The 21,511-nt window shown below is 41.5% G+C and overlaps 2 protein-coding genes and 1 long non-coding RNA gene across 8 annotated transcripts in view; 2 read left to right on the top strand and 1 right to left on the bottom strand.

The window, feature by feature from the left end:
- macrod1 (mono-ADP ribosylhydrolase 1) overlaps window positions 1–21,511 on the top strand; it is a 143,525-nt gene that overhangs the window by 43,655 nt on the left and 78,359 nt on the right. The gene's annotated exons all lie outside the window — the stretch shown is intronic.
- flrt1b (fibronectin leucine rich transmembrane protein 1b) overlaps window positions 1–21,511 on the bottom strand; it is a 36,174-nt gene that overhangs the window by 9,902 nt on the left and 4,761 nt on the right. The window contains exon 1 of one of the 4 annotated variants that reach the window (XM_040015964.1): window positions 19,933–20,687. The exons of 1 other annotated variant lie outside the window; for it this stretch is intronic. The gene's annotated coding sequence lies outside the window, so the exon portion shown is untranslated. Of the gene's footprint in view, window positions 1–9,648; window positions 17,460–19,932; window positions 20,688–21,511 lie in introns of those variants that run through there. 2 more of the 4 variants (XM_040015966.1, XM_040015965.1) reach the window with 2 other exon arrangements.
- On the top strand, window positions 4,682–8,508 carry LOC120724051. Its single transcript, XR_005693851.1, has 2 exons — window positions 4,682–4,741; window positions 5,290–8,508. It is a non-coding gene; the product is annotated as an uncharacterized LOC120724051 (long non-coding RNA).

Below are 21,511 nucleotides of genomic sequence, written 5' to 3'. Positions count from 1 at the left end.
CTGCTTGAGAACATTAGGGAAATTGCAGCACTTTTCAAAGGAAATCCGTCTAAAAATAACCTTGTAGAAAGATGTTACACAAAACACGAATGGACACACTTTGACATGGAGTCACGATGATAAAGAAGTTCAAGTGTTTTAGTTTATTTTCTCTTTCATGTGGTTTCATTCCTCTGATGTAAACATTTTCTAGAAATGCACTAATTAGTGGTAGAATATAAAATTATGATAGAAAAGAGAGGTCAGCTGTTTCACTGTTAAGTCATTGAATGATATGAGGTGGGATCAGACCTTCAATATCAGGCAATGAAAATGGAAAAATGAAAACTACTCTTCGAGTGATAGTGAAGGTTGAAAAGGTCTGACGAAAACAAGTAAGCGAACGTCAAATAACAAGTTCCAGCTTACTGAAATAACCATCATGTTTCAAAAGGGACTGCGTTTTCTCTGAAGGCGAAGGTGTCTAGTGTCAGGTTTGCATATCGCTTTTCTTCTTGGTCTGCAACCACTCCCCAATCAGTTGATGAATGCACATTTTTCTGTTGTTGATGGCGGTTATCATGGGGTCACTGACTGGTGACCCTGGAGACTAGGATTTGGCAGTAGATTTTAGAATGACTGCCAGCAACTACTTGCAACTATTCTGGGAGCATTTGTTTTTCCCTAGCAACCGGTAGTTGCCAGGTGGTCTACAACTAGTCTCTGGATGAAACACGCCTTAGCTGATTAGTCAAAAAGTTAATTTAAAACAAGGTGGGGGTTATAGCTTGCAAAGGGGGAACAATTATTATCTTTTCTTAATCTTAACTGATAGCAGATTTTGAGTTTGGGACCATGTGTTGGATAAAACACTTCAAACCATATCTGATATGCTCATTTCCAGTTCCATATTTTCATTCTGGGACTCTACTGAGAGGTCAAGAAAGCCCAAATTATCTTGTGCTAAGCTGTGGTGCAGCTTACATTCTTTCCCTTTTAGCTATTTTTCTTCTAACTAGCTACCCCTTGTACACCAGAAGTTTGTAGGTTAAGTGGGTGACGCTGTGTTAATATAGGTTTTAGGTTGCAGTTTACTAAATTTACAATTACGCTTTATTTCATCAGCGTTTCGCCTGTAGAAAGGTTATATATATAAAGCAAACTGATGTCTGCTATCGTAATATTATTTCTTCTAATGTTATATCATCCTCTTTACATAACATGTCACACTGTCACTGAAACAAAGGAGCAGTTAAAAAGAAAGCAGTAATCCATATCGTGTGCTGAGGTCAAAAACATTTCTGACTGACCCTTCACTCCATGTTTTTTCTGTTGTACTCGATTATTTTTTTTTGTCTTTTTGCATAACAGAGACCGGAGAGAACATCTCGTTCCTCAGGGGGACAGAAGTCACTCAGCTCTTGTGAGCCAGTCTACAACAACTGTGTAGCCTACAGGCAGGCAACAGTATGTGACTTTCACTGTGGCATCTGTGCTGTTCAGACGCTCTCACTCCTCTTTCCTTTGTGTAGTAATAAGCAGATATTAGTGTTTTATTTTTCTTTGTTTGGTGCAGAGGCTTATAAAGAAGGCTAGAGATAATAAAACTGCATAAACCAATAAGTGTGATTCTGTACAGATACTGCATCCACATCTGAGCTCAGAGCGACTGAACACTACAACAAAACAAATCTTTTTACGTTGTGGATACTTTTATGTTAAAGTAAAGTGTACAGATGAACAGTAAAATGATCCGTGTGACTACAGATGTACAGATGGTGGTAACATATGTGCATGAATACAGCCAGAGCATTCGCATGTGCATTGTTAGTGGTCACCTTGTACGCTTTGCGGTTGGAAGCTATAACGAGTGGTACTACAGCTGTTTTTGCTGGCATATTCATTTGTACTGACATGAGGTTCGCAAAGAGGAAATGGTGACATTGAGGCTAAGTAGCATGATCAAAAAAAAACAACAACAACCTCAAAACCTTTTCCAAATCCTCCTCCAGATGACCTTCTAGCTGCACTGTCACAAATCTGACACACTGTAGTGGGGGTGGCAGGAAATTGACGATATCAAATCTCCATTTCCATCCACCCTTTGCTCCATCAGGCTGATCAGAATAATTGGGAAAATGGAAAGCAAAGAAAAGTGACAGCTGTGATACTTGGCAGTTTGCTCGCTCTGTGCGCCGGAGTGAGCTAGGACAGAGGAAGTGAGGAAGTAGGAGTTAGGGATTAATAGTTGCGGGGCTGGGGACCAAAGTCTGAGTACTTTGTAATCATGTGGCTGTCTAACCCCAGTGTTAGCGAGGTTGATGAGCATGTGTCCCTGCTGACACACACTCTCTCCATATCCACTCTGCTGAATATTAATATGGAAAAGAGAATTCCTCTGAGCCCCATTGTCAGACGGCCTATTGTTCTCTGCTGGCCTCCGCCTGGGCGCGCGTGTATGTGTGTGTTTTAGTATTAATGCGTAACTTGGTGTCTACATTGTGTGCTTATGCATATTAAGGCCATGTATTCATTGCAAGCGTGCGCTGGCTGCAGCAGAGCAGCCGTTAAAGCGGCAGTTGGGGAGATGAGGGGTGTGTTTGCGGCCCGCCATGGCCAATAAAGACAACTGGCCTGAGAACACTTGGACTAGCCATCAGGGCCCAACACTGGCAATTATTTCACCTAGAGGCGCTATCAGTAAAATGAACACTCTCATTAAAACCGTGTCCACATGTGTGTGCATTTAAATGCGTGTGCGCACACCCAAGTCAATTTAGAGACACGGCAAATATATGGCAACACAACTGCTCGTCTTTCAATCAAAGGGTAATGTGCTGTTTATGATGTTTTGACTGCGGTTGTGTGCTGGCGCACATGAGTATTTACATACTGAGTTCTCTCGGCGTGCCCATGTGAGCACACGCGTGAGCGTGTACGTCTGTGTTAGCTGTGTGTATGCATCTGTATGGATTTATGTGTGTGAGTGTGTGACTGTTTAACTACCCCACACACGTAACCTCCCCATCTCTGCCTCCCCGTTTCTCATTTACTGAGCCAGCGCCAGTGAGAAGGAGTGTGGGGAAACGAGAAAACAAGTGATAGGAGGGGGAGGAGAATGAGAGATGGTGAAATAGAGGCGGAGAGGGAGGTGAGGAGGGTATAGGTTTATACAGGGAAAAAAAAAAATGAAGTGAGGCTGGAGTAAAAGGGAGAAAGAGAGCAGGGACGGCAGAGAAGAGGGGAAGATAGAGAAGCAGGAAGATGGGGGAAAGAGAAAGAGGCAGAGGAGGAGGCAGCAGATTTATGAAGCCATTGGAATGTAATTTGGAGGCAGAAATTACTGTCAGCCTGTGCAAGGTTTAAAGTCAGTGAAGCCTGAATCCAGGCCCTGCCTCTGTGTGTGTGTGTGTGTTTGTGTGGCAAGTATCAGACAAATGGATAGCAAATGTGATGCAGAGTAATACCACAGAAGCTCCGCAGTTACTTGTCATACACAATGAATGCAGCGTGTAAGTGTTTATGCACACGCACGTTTTTTACAACTACTCCATGCATGAGTGACATGACTGTATGGCATCAGAACACAACCCAGCATTCATATTTAACAGCTCATATTTCATCGATGCTTGAAGACACAGATACACCCCCGCACGCAAACGCGCGCACACACACTTGCACAAACACAGGCGCTGAATTCTTGTCAGGCTCCGAAGGCCATGACTCCGGCAGAATCAGTCGAGGGTGTCGGCGTGGACAGAACGAAGGCTGGAGGGAGCTGAGCGGGAAAGAAAAAGACAGAGAGCGTGTCAAGGATAGACAGAGAGAAAGGTAGAGGTGGGAAATGAAAAAGATAGAGGGGGAGAGAGAGAGGGAGAGACTCTAAGAGGAGCTAAAAAGAAGAGCGAGAGGGATGTGACTAGCTTTCTAACGCAGCAACACACAGCTTCCATTTAGCATGAGAGGGAGGGGCGGAGAGGGAGAGAGATGAGGGAAGCGACAAAGCAGGAATAATCAGCAAACATCTAAAGGGAGGGAAAGGCTCAATACAGTATATTTTTTCTGATCTGGCGTTACTTTGACAGTTGGTTGTAATGCACACACTTGGGGTTGGCTCTATTTTTGCTGCTAATTTCTACACGGACTTCTCATCGATTAGTTGCAGTGAGCACAAAGGGCAAGCAGTTGAGGCTGGAGTTATTTTTGAAATATTATCCTTTTGACAACACTTTCCTTAAAAAAGAAAAGAAAACCAATACAGTGTTAGTCTGCCCCTCAATGCTTCCTGACCTCCTTAAACTGCCTGCGGCTCTCAGCCCAAAGCCCATTTGTTTGTACTGAAGAAGAACATCTTTAAAACTGCAAATAATTAGTGCATTTGCTGAGGATTACATGGCAATGTATGCGCTTCTATTGAGGGAAAGCACTCTTTATTTTAAAAAGCGTTACCTCCAATAGTATTGTATTTGTAATAATGAGGATCATTTATTGACATTGGAATGATTCCAATCTACCTCCTCCTACTCCCAAATTCATCTAAAAAAAGAAATTTAGAAATAAAAGAAAAAAGCCTCCCCTGGTAATATTGGAAGTCCATTACTGGCTTGATGCAAAGCTTGGTGGGCATCCCTGGTCCGAATAGATGAAATGTGGACTTGGATTGCTTAATGCTGCAGTCACACTTGGGAAAATAGTGGTTAGAGACCACAACATGACAGAAATTATTGTGACCGTGTACAATGAACTTAAAATCTCTGAGTCAGTCTCCAGTCTGAGATTGAATGGGGTCACAGACAATTACGTGGAATCTGTTTGGGATAATATGGTGATTAGCTGTTATTAATACAGCAAATATGGCAAATCTGTTGCAGTCAGTGTTGCAAATGTGTTATTGTCAGATGTTAAATTTCATATTAACTACCGGAAATTCAGAAATTGCTCCACAAATAGTGACCTAGCTGCTGCAGGACGACGGTTTAGCTGCAAAATTAACTAGGCGCTCAGTAACCTTCCTTTTATGCAGGAATACAACCAGAATACAACTAGCTGGCAACCCACTGAGTCGAGCCTCCTGTAGATATGTGTGGCAGATGCTTTCATTGAACTCGGATTGACTGCAATGTACTGGATCAGTTCAGTTCAGTGTATTTATTTGAAAGGGAAAATGCAGTTTAACGTAATTCCAGAACAGAGCACATAAAACTGGTGTGCTGCACATCGAATTTAAGTCTGCTGCTAATTTCCAGCACTTGTCCCTTGTTGGGCTTTTACATTAGTAATGCACAAGCAATATTTACAACTTTCAGTTAGATAAAACCATAATAAACATGTACAGATGGTGATGGTCTGTCTGAGAGTCTAAGTTGGACTGTGATTGTTTAGCGACCTGTGCAAACACCTTGTGATCAAAAGTGGCTGCCGCAGCGATTTGCAATTGGTTTCCGACAGCAAAGAAAATCTGACGCAGTCACCCGACAATTACAGATTTTCCTCTAAAGGCAGGAAGTTACCATCCTCTCTTTTACTTTAGTGAGACTGAGTCACAGACTGGAGCTTTTTAGGACATTTTCCAGATATGAGGTACAAAATGTAACTAAAAATCAGAAGGTTCAGCAATAACATGAAATTGACTTGTTTCATTCACTCAGAAATGGAACAAAATGTTTGTACAGAGATCCAAGCGCAGTAGTTTAGCGCTGTGATACAAGAGTTTATGCGTGACAATAATGAAAATCTCAATTCTATTGCTTACATAGTTGATTTCTCTTGTGTAACAAAACTTATATTTTCTTTGTTTCTTCTTCTGTTGTTGCAAAATGAAATCGGTGAAATGTCAGTCTTTCTTTGTGCTGCTTTTTGTTTTGGCCATTTCAAGCTGAGGACTGAATCCCTCACTGCATAACTGCAGGAATGTGAAGCAGTGCTCTGAAAATTACAGCACGTTTGTTGTTGCACACATGGAGAAGGGGAAAAAATGTCACACTTCTGATAAATGTCAAGACAAATGTGTTTAACACAGTGACTGGGTAAGATCAGCTTCTTAAAGCAGATCAGTGCTTGGGTGGTTTACGCACCACCCAGCTGCTCCCCTAAAATGGATGCCTCTGAAACACACAGACACACAAACACACAAAGTTCTCCAGATCTTTTCCACACTTTCTGAAACGAACGTCGACACCGTCACCCTCTCAGTCTCTCTTCTTGCTCTTTTGGCCTGTGGACTGACTTTCTCGCTGACACACAAACGCATCAGCTCTCTATTCTTTTCTCCTCGTTGCCAGTGATAACGAAAGCAGCACCATTATGCACTGTGACAACACTACCTCCCACTTACTCTTCAAGGCAGTTCATACCACAGTACAAACTCTGTTTCTATCTCCGCCTGCTTCCCTCCATCTCCCTCCTCTCACTCAGAATAGTGTTGAGGTCAATTAGCTCTGAATTTGCTTATACACTTGGCTGACTGCTTCAGGATGCTGGAAGGTGTTAAGGAGCATCTGTAGATTATTTAAAAGGTTTTCAAACAGTTTTTTTTTCTCTGACATCCATCCCCTTTAACACCTTCTCCTACTGTTTGCTATTTACATGTTTCTACATTTTATTTTGGTCTCTCCCTTTCTTTCTTTATCTTAGATTTTCTCTCTTTGTTAAGTAAAACTAAACTTTTTGCATTATTACTTTTATTACAACAGATGGGTAAAGTTATTGTTATGTAAATGAAGCAGTTTTCTGCTAAAGTTTCAACACCTCTAGATTAACTTTGAAAAAAACAAACAAAACCCCCCAGATTTAAGTTTATCTATCTTTTTTTTTAATTTACAGACGATAAATTGAGTGTGATCTTTGAGTTATCGTGGTTTAGTAGTGATGCAAATGGATAACTTGCCATTTGTAGGAGTTTCATAAATGATGAAAACTCCACCGATCAATCACGTTCGTCACATTGTTATCGCCACAGGCCAAAGATCATTACCAGCATCATTAAGGGGACAAATTATGCTGGCTGTCTGGACTGGTCCAACCTCAGTCGTGTGTGGCTGTGCTGAGCGGGGGCTATCCCCTCACGCCTGAGAGGATATGGGGCCGAAATGGTGCGTTATTTCCAGTTTATCCTTCAGAATATAGTTTGGACAGAAATTTACAAGGCAAGATAATAAACGTTGGATCTTTGGATAACTGCTTGACTGTCTTGGTGTATGCCTTGGTGGTGTATACGTTTTGTATGCCCCATCACATTTGTTGATACTAATTAAAGTTGAAATTTAGCCATTTAAAAAAAAAAAAAAGTATTTAAGTTATCTTAAAACACCATATGCAAGGTACAACATACACTAACATATTTTTTTCTCCAGCGTCACTGGAAGATGAAGATCTTACTGGCTCAGAAACAAAAGCCACCTTAATTACTTAACATTTATATAAATATATGCTAGCTTAATCTATAATAATATAGCATTTAATGTATCAGTAGTTTTTTTTTTTATTGTATTGATCCTTTAAATCTCAAAAATGATCCAATAACTAAAGCTTTAAGGGAGTAAATGCTGCTGACCCGTGCATGCTGCAGGTAACCCTGTTGTCTGCCTTCAGCAAAGGTAAAAAAAAAAAAATAGTTTGTGGCAAACTGGATAAATGATATTTATTTCAGGTTCCTAATTCAGTTGTGCTGTCACTGGGTTTGGGAGCAGGTGGAATAGACTGAATTTTCTTCACAATTTAAAAAAAAAAACAAACTCAGCAGGTGTTTTCGTGCACTTTTATTAGCACTTTAATGTGGAAATACTGAGTGGAAATAGAAAATACTCATCAATGAGGCTTCAGTTCGCCTCACCAGTGAACACGATTAATGGAAACATCATTAACGGCCCTAACAGACCAGCAACTTGCCCAACAGATTTTTCTTTTTTTCCCCCCCCCTGACAGATTTAAAATTTCAAAGACCGACAATGATGTTATTGACAACAAAATTTAAGAGGTTTAAGTTTTTTTTTTAAATCTTAACAATAGTCTGTACACATAATTAATCTCGTATCGATTTAAGGGCTATAAATCCAAACTAATCCGGCAACATATCGCCTGAGTAGCCGAGTATTGTTTACTCACAACTTAACTTAATTACATTTTTAGTTCATTATTTTACTTCACTTTTGTTTATGAATCAGCTATCAATTATAGCTACATGTCTGCAATTCTTACATAGAGGAAATGTTGTGTAATTTTTTTTAATAAAGCCAGCAGCATCCATCTGCCAAGTGTCCGCGATATTGGCGAGGTGAGTTGTCTGCACTGAGTCCAGGGGGTACTAAAGGGCCACAGCTACCCTGGTGTCTCTAAAGAAGTATCTGCTGTTGTTGCAGTAGACGTGGGAGCTGTCATACTTATGAAAATAAAGCTAATAATTTTGTTGGCGTGATTTTGTTAGTACAAGAAAGGAACTACATCCGAATTTCATTATAGGATCTTTGGTTGCATTATGATTAGTGAAATAAATCTCATTCTATCAGCACTGATGTCTTTAATATGGGTCAGCCCTACCTTTCATGTGCAGGTCTATTCATTTCAGGCCAGGTTATTGATGGTTTATTAGGTGGGATGTTAGTAAAGCGTGAAAATCGAAGACAAACTTTCTAAATTCAATCCTTTGCCGTCTGTGTCTGTGTGTGGTTAAAATGTTTCTTGCTGTGCATTCTTTCCTTCCCTGTACGACTCCTCCTCTGCTTCTTCTGAGCAAAAAGGACAAAACTCCAGCGGTGATAAGCTACTGAGAGGCAAGCAGTGCAAATGGGAAATTTCAATAGATGGGTCCCAAAACCTTCTGTTGAGAGGGAGAGAAAAGATGAAAAAAAAGGAATGAAAGGAAGAGGATAAAGAGGAAAGATGGAAGAGGGGGAGCGTCGATGGAGGCGGACAGGGAGACAAAGTGAACTATAGAGTTTTCGCCCTGGAGGAAGCCGGTATCCAAAGAGAGAATGAACGGCAGAGGAGGCAGTAAACAAGACTTTGAGAGAGAGAGCGCTGCTGAAGAGGGGAAGAGAAGAAGAAGAGGAGGAGGAGGAGAAGTTGGGTCGCGATGGACTAGAGAGTCTAGGAGGGGAGCTGCAAAGGGACGACAGCAGTGGAGATGAGAGACGTGAAGAAGATTGGTTAACACACACACGCACAAAAACACACACACAAACTCTCACACGACACCCAGAGTGAAGGTGTTTTGCATAAATATGGTGCGAATAATGAAAACGCTGGCGGCTTCATTTTAAACACAGCAGCTAATAATTAAAGCAGTCAGACCTCACACTATGGGGCTACAAAGACAGCACACAGATTTTTATGCATAAGCGGTAAATAAACTGTATTATCTCTCTAGGGGCTCTCTGAGGGCTGCGGCCTTGGGTCCTTGCAATATATTCACATCGCTGTGAGCTTGAGCCCAGCTAATTCACCCACCCGCTCTACCTCCAATTAGGGTTAGACAGATACGCAGCCTTAATGATGAGTTTTCTTATTCCCTGACTGAAGTTGCTCCTATCCCCAAAGTCCTAGCCTTTCAATTAAAATTTGATCATTTTTATGGGCGAAGTGAAAACTCAGATTTCAAATGATTCACAGGACAGAAGCCTTCCATAACTGTAATTAGACGGCGATACACAGAAAAGCCAGTGAAAACCTCACAGATGAAGGCTTTTAGGTGGGTTGGCAGCTCCTTAAGGAAGGGTGAGGCAGGTTTCATTGCAGGTTTTTACAGACTGACACCCTTGAAGCTATGAGTAACATCCTCCCACGCCATGTTGGAGTGATTTCTCTGCTCAGCCATCTGCAATAAAGCAAAAATATTCCTAAAAACATATTTAGACCGAGGCCTCCGTCACGTCGGCAGTGGACGATGCGACCTGGCTGGTGCCTGAATGAAACATAAACAGCTTTAATACCGGCCTGTTACGCTGGCCTAACACTGTTCTCTATCAGCACAGGAGGAATGCATCAAATTTATACGCTCAGAGAAACTGCACACCCATCTGCCTGCAGTATAATGTGCCAGGAGATGCTATGATATACCCCGACTCTCAGCAAAACACAAAATGCAGCCCTGCATACACACACATCGTCTTGTGACAGTACGTGGATAAATTGTGCCATTAAATATGATTGAGGGGTTTTCCGTCTCTCTCTCAATCTCTTCCTGTCTGTGTCTCGCTCAGAATGAGGCATGCACAGGAAACACCTACAGATGGGTAATTTAAGGGCCGCACACCCTCTCACACACTCCACCAGAAGGCACTCTTAGATAGGTCACTATTACTCTCGCTAGATTGAACTTGGCACTTATGCCTTTGGAGGAGAATCCCCGGAGTGTGTGTGTGTGTGTGTGTGTGTGTGTGTGTGTGTGTGTGTGACGGACAAAGCAAGTCATTTTTAATCCACTAATATGTGATGTACATGTGGCCTCCTGGTGGCGGGCTAAAGCTCAAATCCAGCTGACAACCTTTCCTACATTTCGCCCACCAGTGTTTTATATCGCTTTCTATTACTTCCTGTCACTCTCCATTTCATTATTATTCTAGGGAAGGGGAAAAAAGGGAGCTAAACTTCTTAAAAAGAGGACCAAAAAATCCCCCCAACTTGCATGTGAAAAGGCGCTGTTGCTGAGTAAAGAGGCTGAGCTGAAAGCACTTAGAGTCTGCCAGCTGTCTGTCGTTCTGTTTTCGCTGTGTTTATCTTTGTTCCTAATTGTAAACAGACAATGAGTACACTCCAGAGAAGCTATAGGGTAATTATCAATTCTTATTCAAGCTCAAAGTCTAGTGCAACCCATGCATACCTAAGAGATCTATTGGCATTCTATTCATCAGGTCGAGCACGTATTCCTGCCACTTGTCCTTAAGCTCATGCACCATCTTGTCTTGCTTTGCAGAAAGAGGAGCACTTTCTGAACATTACTAGGTATCATGACTGATGATTTCAAAGAGTGTAGCACAGTTTGACTATAACTCTTTTCTGCCATAGGCGATTAGGCATATAAGGCCTTGTGCACCTTGTGTTATAACGCAACCAATCTCTGCTCTTTCTGGAAAACTGGTCATAAAGTCATTCACCAATAAAATGGAGGCAAAAACATCACTAAATAAGGGCAATTTATGCAAGCAAGCATGTAAAGGATAGAAATCAGATGTTTCCTACAAACTCACTTTTATTTTAGAACACTTACTGTTTGCCATTAAGCAACGAGAAACCTCGGGACAAACCTGCCAGCAAAAAAACACAGCTGGTGCAAATCTCAAAATCGAAAATTAAGCTTTTATTTTTTTTTATCTTTTTATTTTTTTTAAGTTCCAAGTAAATTACATGCACCACATGTCATTGCAACACTAATTTCTGCTGCAGGCAGAGCACTCAGACTGTTGCAACAGATGCAAACTGTGGTGCAACTAATACGAAAGTGGAAAACGTAGACGACATTGAGCTTTTGTAACACTCGTACCTTTACACATTTTGGGTTCGTGTGAGGTATTCCTTTAAAAAAAAAAAAAAAAAAAAAATCATTTTAGATTCTCATTGATGTCACATATTGTTACGTGTTTTGAGTAATTTGCAACACGCACAAAGGAAGACTCACGGAGGGGAAAAAAATGGAGGATGTCACCCATCATGAAAATCCCATGTTCAGAAATGGGATGATGAATGGCTCTTGATACCCAAAGTAATCACTAAACCCTGGCCGTAGGTTCCTGATTTATTCATTAATACTTTCATACCTGTCCCTCTCCATTAGCTTTCAGAGCCTTTGATCCGAGAAGGATGAAAAAGAAATCCCTCTTTGCCTCGACTGAACTCCTCATCCAGACGATCACATCTTTGGTCTTTGCGCTTCCTTCACCACTGGGCTTATTTTCTTTACAAACATTTTCTTTCTACAATGATTTTTGACACGGTAACAACCACAATTTGTCAGAAACTTCAGCTCACAGTGATGCAGTGTGATACTTTCTAATTACCTCCCATTAACCTCCAGTAAACACGCTTAATGACAACAGTTCATCTGTGGTTTTCTTCAGCATGAGGTGCTACTGCTAATGGTAATTCTGGAGGTGTTTAACGCAGTAAGAACAGCAGAGGTGAAACCTTTTTGGCTAATTTGTTGATTAGGCGACCCACAGAAAATTATTGGCATAATTACTGTGATAATCAATTAATTGCTTCAGTAATTATGCAGGTTAAATGGCTGGATATTTGCTGGTTTGAGTGGCTGAATTGTTAGAATTTGGTCGGTTAGTTCAGAATGGGGCTTCTGGAAGTGTATCCCTCCCAAATCTCAGTTTCCTGCATTGGCTTTCAGTAAAATACAGAACTGAATTCAAAATATCGCCAATCGTTTATAAATCACTAGACGGCTAGGGCTCTAAATCTATATCTGAGAGTTTAACGGACACAAAGTTGGTCTCTAAGATCTGCAAGATCCCGGTCACCTAGAAGGTTCACAGATCTGAACCTAAACAGGGCGATAAGGTGTTTTGCCTCTATGCTGCTCAACGCTGGAACCAACTACCCACTGAGGTCACATCATCTCCAACACTAGCTATTTTTAAAAAGAAGATAAAAACAGCTTTATCCAGGACTACTTTACTCCAGTGTTAATTTTGTCGAAGAATAATTAGTTTATATTTTAGTCATCATCTAATTCACAAGGACAGAAACTGTGATGAAATGTATTGGACGCGTTCTTCAATAAATAAAAACAATATGAAAATGTTCTGGAGAGGCGAGATCCAATGAGAACTGAATAGGTTGTGTAGAAAGGCGGGACGAGTTTGCACGTGATCCAATCAGAAGTAATCTCCTTGTCCAGTAAGGTCAGAAGGGCACATTTGATCTGATGGTAGGGCTAGCTCCCACACTCCCTGTTTCTTATAATGACGCGACAAAATGTCAGCGCTAGGTGGAAGAGAAGAGGAGACATATGGACGCATTTTGCATTGTAGTAAAAACAAGATAAACTTTCACGCTTTTAACTTTTAGTCTGCTGAATCTTTAGATTTGAAAATTTTACATTTAGTCTATAATAACCTAAAATGATCTAATAATTTAAATTATGATTAAAACTAAATCAAGATGAACACTGCTTTTAACTAACCAGATTGCTGTACCATCATCATTATTAATTTGATTATTTTGGTGTTACTCCATCTCTTCTTTTATTTTTTTATTTTAATTTTGTCTCATAAGGCACCTTGAATGACTGTAGTGTTTGAAAGGTGCTAAATATACATTATAAACTTGCCTTGCCTCATTATATATGATAGCTGATTTTCAGTATTGTGTGACTTCAGACTGTTAGACGTCAGCTAGTGTAATATAAACTACACGTAGGTATGCGTAAAACAAATTGCCCATATTTTTTAAAAATGAGTCATTTTCTCTTCCGTGTCAGAGGTTATTGTTAACGAAAGCCAAAGTTTAGACTGCATGTCTGAAAACTCTCATTAAAAAAAGAAGGCACGGCTCCATTTATTGACACCCTTTGTCAAACAGCTTCTCACCGTCTTCCATATGTTCCTTAAATAAAACATCAGTGAAATTTTTACTTTTTAATAAACAGCCAGGGTTCATTGGTGCATTCCTGTCACGTCTGTTCACAGTCTCTTTATGCATAAATGAGAATTTTAATGGAACAGAACGTAGCTTATTTCTTGTTTTCTGCTGTTACTCAGCTCATTCTGCCGTTTAATCACAGGTGCCAGCATTTCTGGGGGCGCCTTTGGCTGGTGTAAAGCTAGGTATGAGAACAGTGCGGACGCTCTGAAGTCATCTCTGCTGCTCAAACAAAAGCTCATCTCTGAACTTCCCTCTGCCTGACTCCTACGCTCCCTGACCCGCCTGCATCTCCCACACTCTTCCTCTGCTCCAACAAATAGACTGACGCACATACTCAGACACACACATGCACATAATGCAATATAACAGAGAATAATGCAAGGCCACTATGTTTTTGTGCGTGTACGTTTGTCTGAAAGCATCCCAAATTGTTAAAACCTTCCCGTGTGTAATGCATCCAATGCACTGCTGTTCTTATCTGGCGTTTCTGTGAGACATACAGTATTTATTTCAGGTTATCTGGGATTTGTATTTATTATGCCTTTCCAAGACGGTTTCAGCCAAAACATTGCATTACTGGATTGTTTCAGGGCCACATAGCCTCCTACAATAGCTTGCATAGAGAATAAATGGATATATCTTGGAACAACATGTCTTGAAACCAACATATCTAGTTCCTGGCCTTCCTGGTGTATGTAGAAAGAAGTGTTTACTTCATTAACCCTCTCTATATATGTGTGTGTGTGTGTGTGTGTAATTTGATCACATGTGATTGGTGCGGTGTCTAAACAGCCCACAATCTGTCATCAGATTTGATTCACATGCCGTTAAATCCTGTCTGCTGTACTGAAACATGTACCCTTTACCCTTTATTTTTTGACTAAGTGATAAAAGAGAAAGCAGAAGAGGGAGGTGAAATTAAAATTTTAGCCACGCTGTGAATGGTAAAATAACTAATCTAGACCTTTAAGGGAAAACATATAACCAGCTAGTTGAAAGTTTACGTTGTACTAGCTGAGTAGTTCTACCGCCAGCTCCTGGTTTAGTTGTGATAGCTTAGATTTGATCTCAGTTCAGGCAAATAGTGAGCATGCTTATCATCACCAGGTGTAAACAGTGCTACAGTTCAGTACAGTCTGTACTTTTTGAAGTTTTGAGGTCACAGTTCGGCACAATTTTCAGGAAAGCATCACAAACAAAGAAACTCAAAGAGCACCTCGATCAAAACGCCGACTGAAAGACTGAAGCCAATCAAAGACTAACACAAACATGATGAAAATCTAAATAATATGGCACCTCATCATTAAACAAATTAAACTAGACGGGCACTCAAATGTTATTGATTTATCTGGCAAATTTACAGAACGTTATCTGTAATGGGCTTTTGCTACACCTCTGCACTTTAATGAAAATCAGCCTGGCAGTTTTTGCATAATCCTGCTGGCAGATGAACACAAACCAACCAACAGCAGAGTTAAATTTACCATCAAGACAAAATTCTAATATAAATCAACACCGCCTTACTTTTTGTCAACACTGATCTGTTTTGAATAAACTTTATTAGAGATGTTGCTTGATTAAAATTAACTGGAGCCTTGATGCTTCTGTTCGAGGTAAGTTAGCACATTATACACGACAGAGTTTCTGCTGCTGTCATTCGTTTTGCGTTCAGTTGTTTACTACAGTGACTTTAGTCATGCTACCATGAGTCAGGAAGCGCACGTATTTATGTTCAAATAAAGCTCTTTTAGCCCAGTTGAACTCTAAACAGCATATCTCATCTTTATGTAATGAACTTCAAGAATCTGAGTCAGTTTGGGACTCTTTGATGTTTCGAAGCATCAACGTTCAACCCCTACACAAGATTCGAAGCGCTGCATGAGCATTGTGTAGCTGAAAGACGACAACATTTCCAAAATGGAACTCGCTCTCTAGATTTTCTTTTATGTGGATATTATCTTTTATAATCAAAACTCTTAAAAACAAGGAATTGGATTTGATTAAGGTGATGCAGATAACAAGTTAATACCTGATTAATAGGTTTCTAAAACAGATTTACACCACTCAGCATGTGGTTTTTCAATTAGCAGCTTTTTCTAATCAACGCTGTTTTTTTGTTTTTTTTGTTTTTTTTGTTAGTCTGGGACAAATATTTGCACATATGTGCTTCTGGCATGAACAACATGAGGGATCTGTACAGTACGATTGGTTGTTCTGACTTCTAAAGAAGGAGCTCAGATCAGAGTTATAGATTTTTGTCATCATCAGTTTGACTGTTTACATCTAAATGAGCTTTGTGTTCTCCTCCTCGTGTTAAGAGAAGATAAAATGTGCCGTAATCATCAGTAAATTATCCTGGGTGCTGTCTCAGTCTGAGTCTCTGTAAAGCTGTTCAGGGCAGGGTTATGAAATCATTGTTTCGGGGGCGGGTTAAACTCTAAATCTGGCTACAAGTGCAGTATTTCCCACACATGTGGTGTGACTACAAAACACTAATGTGCAGGTATATGTGGAAGGCCATATATAGCAGACAACACTCTTCTGTTGGGTTGTTCTGTTTATTAGTTAAAGAAAGTGCATGTTTTTAGTCCCACAGACTGTACCATTACATAAGCTTTTAAACTGCTGACAGGTGATGTGAATAACATCGATCATCTCACTAATAATAGTTTGCTGGTGTTTGTGGATGATGCCACCCACCAAGCACCAAGCACAACATCATGTGGTCCACCATACCATAAAGACTGCACGCTAGCAGGTCAAAGAATACCACAAACATCCCAAGGCATGCTCAGATAGTAGGATCTGCAGTATGCATCAGAACACGTGGGCCCAGGCATCACAGCACACCGCCAGAGGTCCCATGACTGGGGCCTGATGGGTCAGAGCTGGTTTAGAGAGGGAGCGAAGGGGACTTGCACAATATTAGACATTTACTTTTAATCTTGTAGCTGTCAGTATTGGTATATCAGCAAAAATACTGAGCTCTGTACTGTTTTGTTTTTTTCCCCCCCATTTGTATTCAATGACAAGACAATTTCCGCTCTTGCTGATCAATAAAGCCCAATTTGATCTGGTTCAGTTCATCTGGTTCATCAGTTTAACTTAACCATTTACCATCCTGAGACAGCAAAAGGTTTAACATAAATAAATAAATATATAAATGAACTGTCATGAAAAGGCCACAAGCCAGCGCCGGTCAGCATGGACATCATCCATTTACTCCAATTGGGTATTGATTTGGACGGGTACCAATTCCAGTATTGAATCATTAATAAAAGGAAATGTTAACAGCATGCCAGAGTCACTCAATTATTTACATTTTGCCGTGAAACATTAATGCTGAACGTCATGATTTTAGGCTTGGAAACAAATCGACGGACAGCGGTTAATAGCGATGTAAATCTCAGTAGATGTAAGCCACAGCGCTGTAATAAAGACGATAAAGGTCGGATTTAAAAAAAATAAATACAGAATCAGAGATCATCAAAGTAGGCATGTTAGATGTGACGGTAAAATAGCCCCAGGACAGCAGACATATTACTGAGATACATGAAGCAGAGTTTTGCCACAGGGAACCGACCCAGTGCCTTGAACGTGAGCGTGCAATCACTCAGTGGTAAACTGAACAAAGTGCCACCAGGGAAATAACGTCACTCCTGATCAAAACTGTGGGTAGTTACAACCCCCAAGGTCATACTGCTGGGGTTTTATATTTAACACTACAGAATACACTGACTGCATATTGCACAGTCTAACAAGGACGGAGTAAAGTTTGAAGGAAAATATATTACATCAACAATTAAAAGAAAAGAAAAGACTGCATGTAATATTAACCTACTAAGACCTGAACTCTTCCACAGCATGCATTTTTAATTTCTCTTTGATATTTGGGCATATTGGGGCCCGATGAATGTAAAAACAAAGAATTACAAGATTTTTTTTTTTTTAACCTTAATTTTGTTTTTAAGAAAAATAAGAGCCACATATGAGGATATTTGTTTCAAATTTCGATAGAACAGTAGCAGTATAATGTCCTCGTAAGTGGATGTCAGGCCCATGTAGAGCAAAATTGAGTATTTTGGTCTAAATAACCCAAAACGTGATGTCCACATATGTGAACGCCAGGTCCTAGGAGGTTAATGGAGTTGGAAAGCCAACAGAAGATTGTAGCTCTGCAGTTCTTCCCATCCATGTGAAACCGCTCAGAGCCTTTCATGTGATTGTTGCGGTCATGTTTTGTTCTGATAATCCCGCCTTCTCGGCGCCATGCAGAAGACAGACAAAGTTACTGGTAGAAAGCTGAGTGTTTACCAGCTAAAGGCTCAGATGTTTCCCACCCTGCTGACTAAAGGTGAACCAGAAGAAGAGTGAATTTTGGACCTAAACTCATCAGTTGGCCAGAAATCAAATAAATGCTCATGTTGCTTGGTGTGTTTCTTTAATACACTCTATTCACCCAGTAAGTTTTTTTTTTCTTCCATTTCTTCAAACTTGTTGCTGTGCCCTCAGTGTGACCTGGAAAAATATGTTAATTCTAAAAAAAAGCAGACTTGTTGTTTTCCGGTAAATCTAATTAGCTTTATACAAATTCCCCACTGAGCCTCAACTTAATAAAGGTCTGCTAGAAAAGCCTCCCCTTTAAACAGTTAATATTCAGTGGGATAACATCTAATACCCTATGTGTTGTTTTAAAGCAGGCTCTAGGATCATACTTTTTAATAATGTGTTTTATTTGCCCAATAGTGACATCAGCAACCCGATGGCACAGCTTAGTCAACAGTGCTGATACAAGACTAAAAGCTGCTTTAACATTAATCTGTCTGGAGCAATTCTTTGAGTTCAATTAGGGCTACAGAAGTGTTAACAAAAGACACATGCTGTGCAGAGCGCACTGGCATTAACATATCTTTTAACACATGTGCTGCTGAAATTTTAACAAATCCTTGGCTGAGTTTGAGGATTTGGAACAGCTAAATGTAGTTTTGGAGGTGAAAGCAGGGTCTCTTGATAGGTTGAATGATGCCTGTAGCAGATTTCAGGGAAATGAAGAATGCTGCCATTCAGGCATGGGGATGATACTAATGTCTGCCAGGCTGAGGATGCACATCTGTTCCCAGGTTTTAGATTTGAATGTTTTTTTCCTGTAATTTCCCAGTCTAAAGTGTTTTTTTTTCCTCCAACCCCTTGGTTTATTGTGCTTTTCAAATGGGGGGTTATATAAGCAGCGCTCCCCTAGTGCTTTCAGATGGGTGAATAAGAGGAGATCAAAAGGGAGGCGATAGAGGAAGAGTGTCTGCTGCCTTCACCTCGTCTTTATTCTCGCCACATTCTGCCAATGCAGTTCCTTCTAACTGCATGACTTGCCCTGGATTCTCTTTCTCTCTGCCTCTCTAGGACATTACACTTTAATCTCATGTTCTGTGCTTCTCTCTCTCTCTCTCTCTCTCTCTTTCTCCCCCTTTGCCTGTCACTGGCCTCTTTGCCTCTCACTCTCTCTCCTTGTTCCCCTTCCATCACTTCATCCATCCATCTATCCATCTCTCCCTTTCTTCTTTAATCCCATGTTCAACTGCTCTGGCCCCGAGAATCTCATTCTAATCTGGCTGTCTCGATATGACTGCTAATCCCGTACTGTACATGCACATGGGTGTGCATGCGCAGATGTACGTTTATGTTTGCACCCAGTTAGAGATGTTAGTTAGTTTTAATGAGACGAGTTACATGACGCAACATTTTGATTGTGTGTTTTAGTCTGCTTGGTGTCCTGCGCATCATGGAACATCAAAGCACAGAGAGCCTTGAGAGACACAGTGTGTGAGTGTGTGTGTGTGGGGGGGGTGAAGGAGATGTAGACGTTGTCATGTAAGAAGGGCATGCCTGTTGGGAGACTTGGCCTTTCTGAAACACACACACGCACACGCACACACACACACACACACACACACACACACACACACACAAGCGCAGACACACACACAACAGCTCACATGGGGAATGCAGGGAGGGAACAGGAAAGAGCGATAGGAGGGATGAGAGAAAACATACAAGCGGGAATTCTTTCTCTTTACAAAGTATAATCTATGGCTTTAATCTCCCTCTGCCTGTTAACTCTCCGAAGCCCTGCTTCTCAAATCTCGGACTTTTTTTCTACTTGTCTGCAAAAAGCTTGGTCCAGCAGGTAGCTGCACAGATGAACACACACGCAAACACACATTTATATAAACGAGGGCAGGCGTACGTATTTGCAACACGGAGGGAGTCTAAAGCTGGTTGGCATCAACATGTAACCACGATGACAGACTGACAGCACTGAACGAAGCGTTTCCTCTGCAAACGCAGTCACCAACACGAACCACATCATACCTTTTGTTGCCCCTTTTTCCGCCTCTCTGGTGCTCGCTCCCCTCAGGGCATCCTTGTCCTATCATCCCCCTCAAGTTAACAGATTATTTCTGGGTGTCCGGTAAGTCCCGGCCAGCGGTCTCTACAGCCGGGGCGAGCGCGCCGCAGAGGAACGGGGACGCTCGGTCTGTCCGCACCGAAGCTCCGCGATGTGCACGAGTTATCTCCCACCCTGTTGTTTCACTCTGAGCTCCGCTGTGGTTAATGTGTTTGGAGTGTGTGTGTGTATGTGGAAGAGAGAGAGAGAGAGAGTGTGTGTGTGTGCCAGAGAGGGGCTAACCTCGAATAAAGTCCAGTTTTTCCCTCTCCAGCGTCCTTTCGCTCTCACTTCTCGCTGTCAGCCAACAACCAAACGTCAACTTCGCTACTTCAACTCCAAAACGGCATGTCATAACGTTAATACTACACAATCTCTTCCTCTCTCTCTCTCTCACTCTTTCTCCTCAAAAGAGGTCCTTGTCTCTCCCTCAGCGCAAAACAGCGGCAATAGGTGCGACTAATCTCTATTTCCACCTCGCTTTGTCCCCCAAGTCCTCAGGGCGCCTCCGTCTTTTTAAATAAACCAACTGTGTTCAGTAACGGTTTGACAGGTGTCGCCTCCAGCGCACGTTGTGTCCTCCTCCTCCTTCGCCTCCTCTTCTTCATCATCTAGAGCCGAGACTGCGCGTGATGTTGTTTTCTGTTGGTGTGTGTGTGTGTGTGTGTGTGTGTGTGTGTGTGTGTGTGTGTGTGTGTGTGTGTGTGGAGGGGGGGGTACTCTTTACAGCGTACAGCGGCTCTCTGAGCTCCGTTACAGGGGTTCAGGAGGTCGCAACGGTCCAGCAATTACCGACAACTCACCACGCATTAGAGTGACAGGTGCACAGACACACACCCACGCACACACCCACACACTCACACACAGGCTACACAAAGCACCGGAGACTTTAGCTGTTGGGGCTTTGGGGGCCCCCTTAGATGGAAAATGAGTGGATTAAAGCCCTCGAGGAAAAGGAAGGAGAAAGGTTTCTCACACTTGAGAAAATGAAGTAATACATATTATTTATATAAGTCTGAGTTTTAATTTGACCCTAATCATAAACATAGAGTCACTGGCATCATTGTGTGTCAGGACGAGTCAAAGGCAGGGGTCCTTGAGGCGTAATGACTGTGAATCAGCTCGGGGTTAAATTAATTCTGATGTGTTTTCTGACTCTGTGACCAGTGAGTTTTATTTTCCTAAGAGGCACACCTCACAATTAATTTGCATTTATTACCTTTGCGCTGTTTGCTCACTGAGGAGTCGCCACAGCTTAGGCTTTTATTGAATGCGAACACAGCAATTTTAAATGTTGCTTTCCCTGACAGAAGTTGATCATGCCAGACCGAGGTGCAAACATTGGCACACCTCTGTCCTCTTCAATCACGCACCCACCCACACACTCTGCAGCTCATCTGCACACAGAGCATCTGTACAGGGCCTGTGTGGGCCCCTTGGGGCTCCAGGTGCAGGTGCAGCTACACCACCAGCACCCTCTGGCGCTGTTCCAGAGATGCGGTA

This window comes from Simochromis diagramma, unplaced genomic scaffold (assembly GCF_900408965.1).
Source record: "Simochromis diagramma unplaced genomic scaffold, fSimDia1.1 OVJJ01000685.1, whole genome shotgun sequence".
Classification (NCBI taxonomy): domain Eukaryota; kingdom Metazoa; phylum Chordata; class Actinopteri; order Cichliformes; family Cichlidae; genus Simochromis; species Simochromis diagramma.
This window is presented reverse-complemented; position numbering and strand designations above follow the sequence as displayed.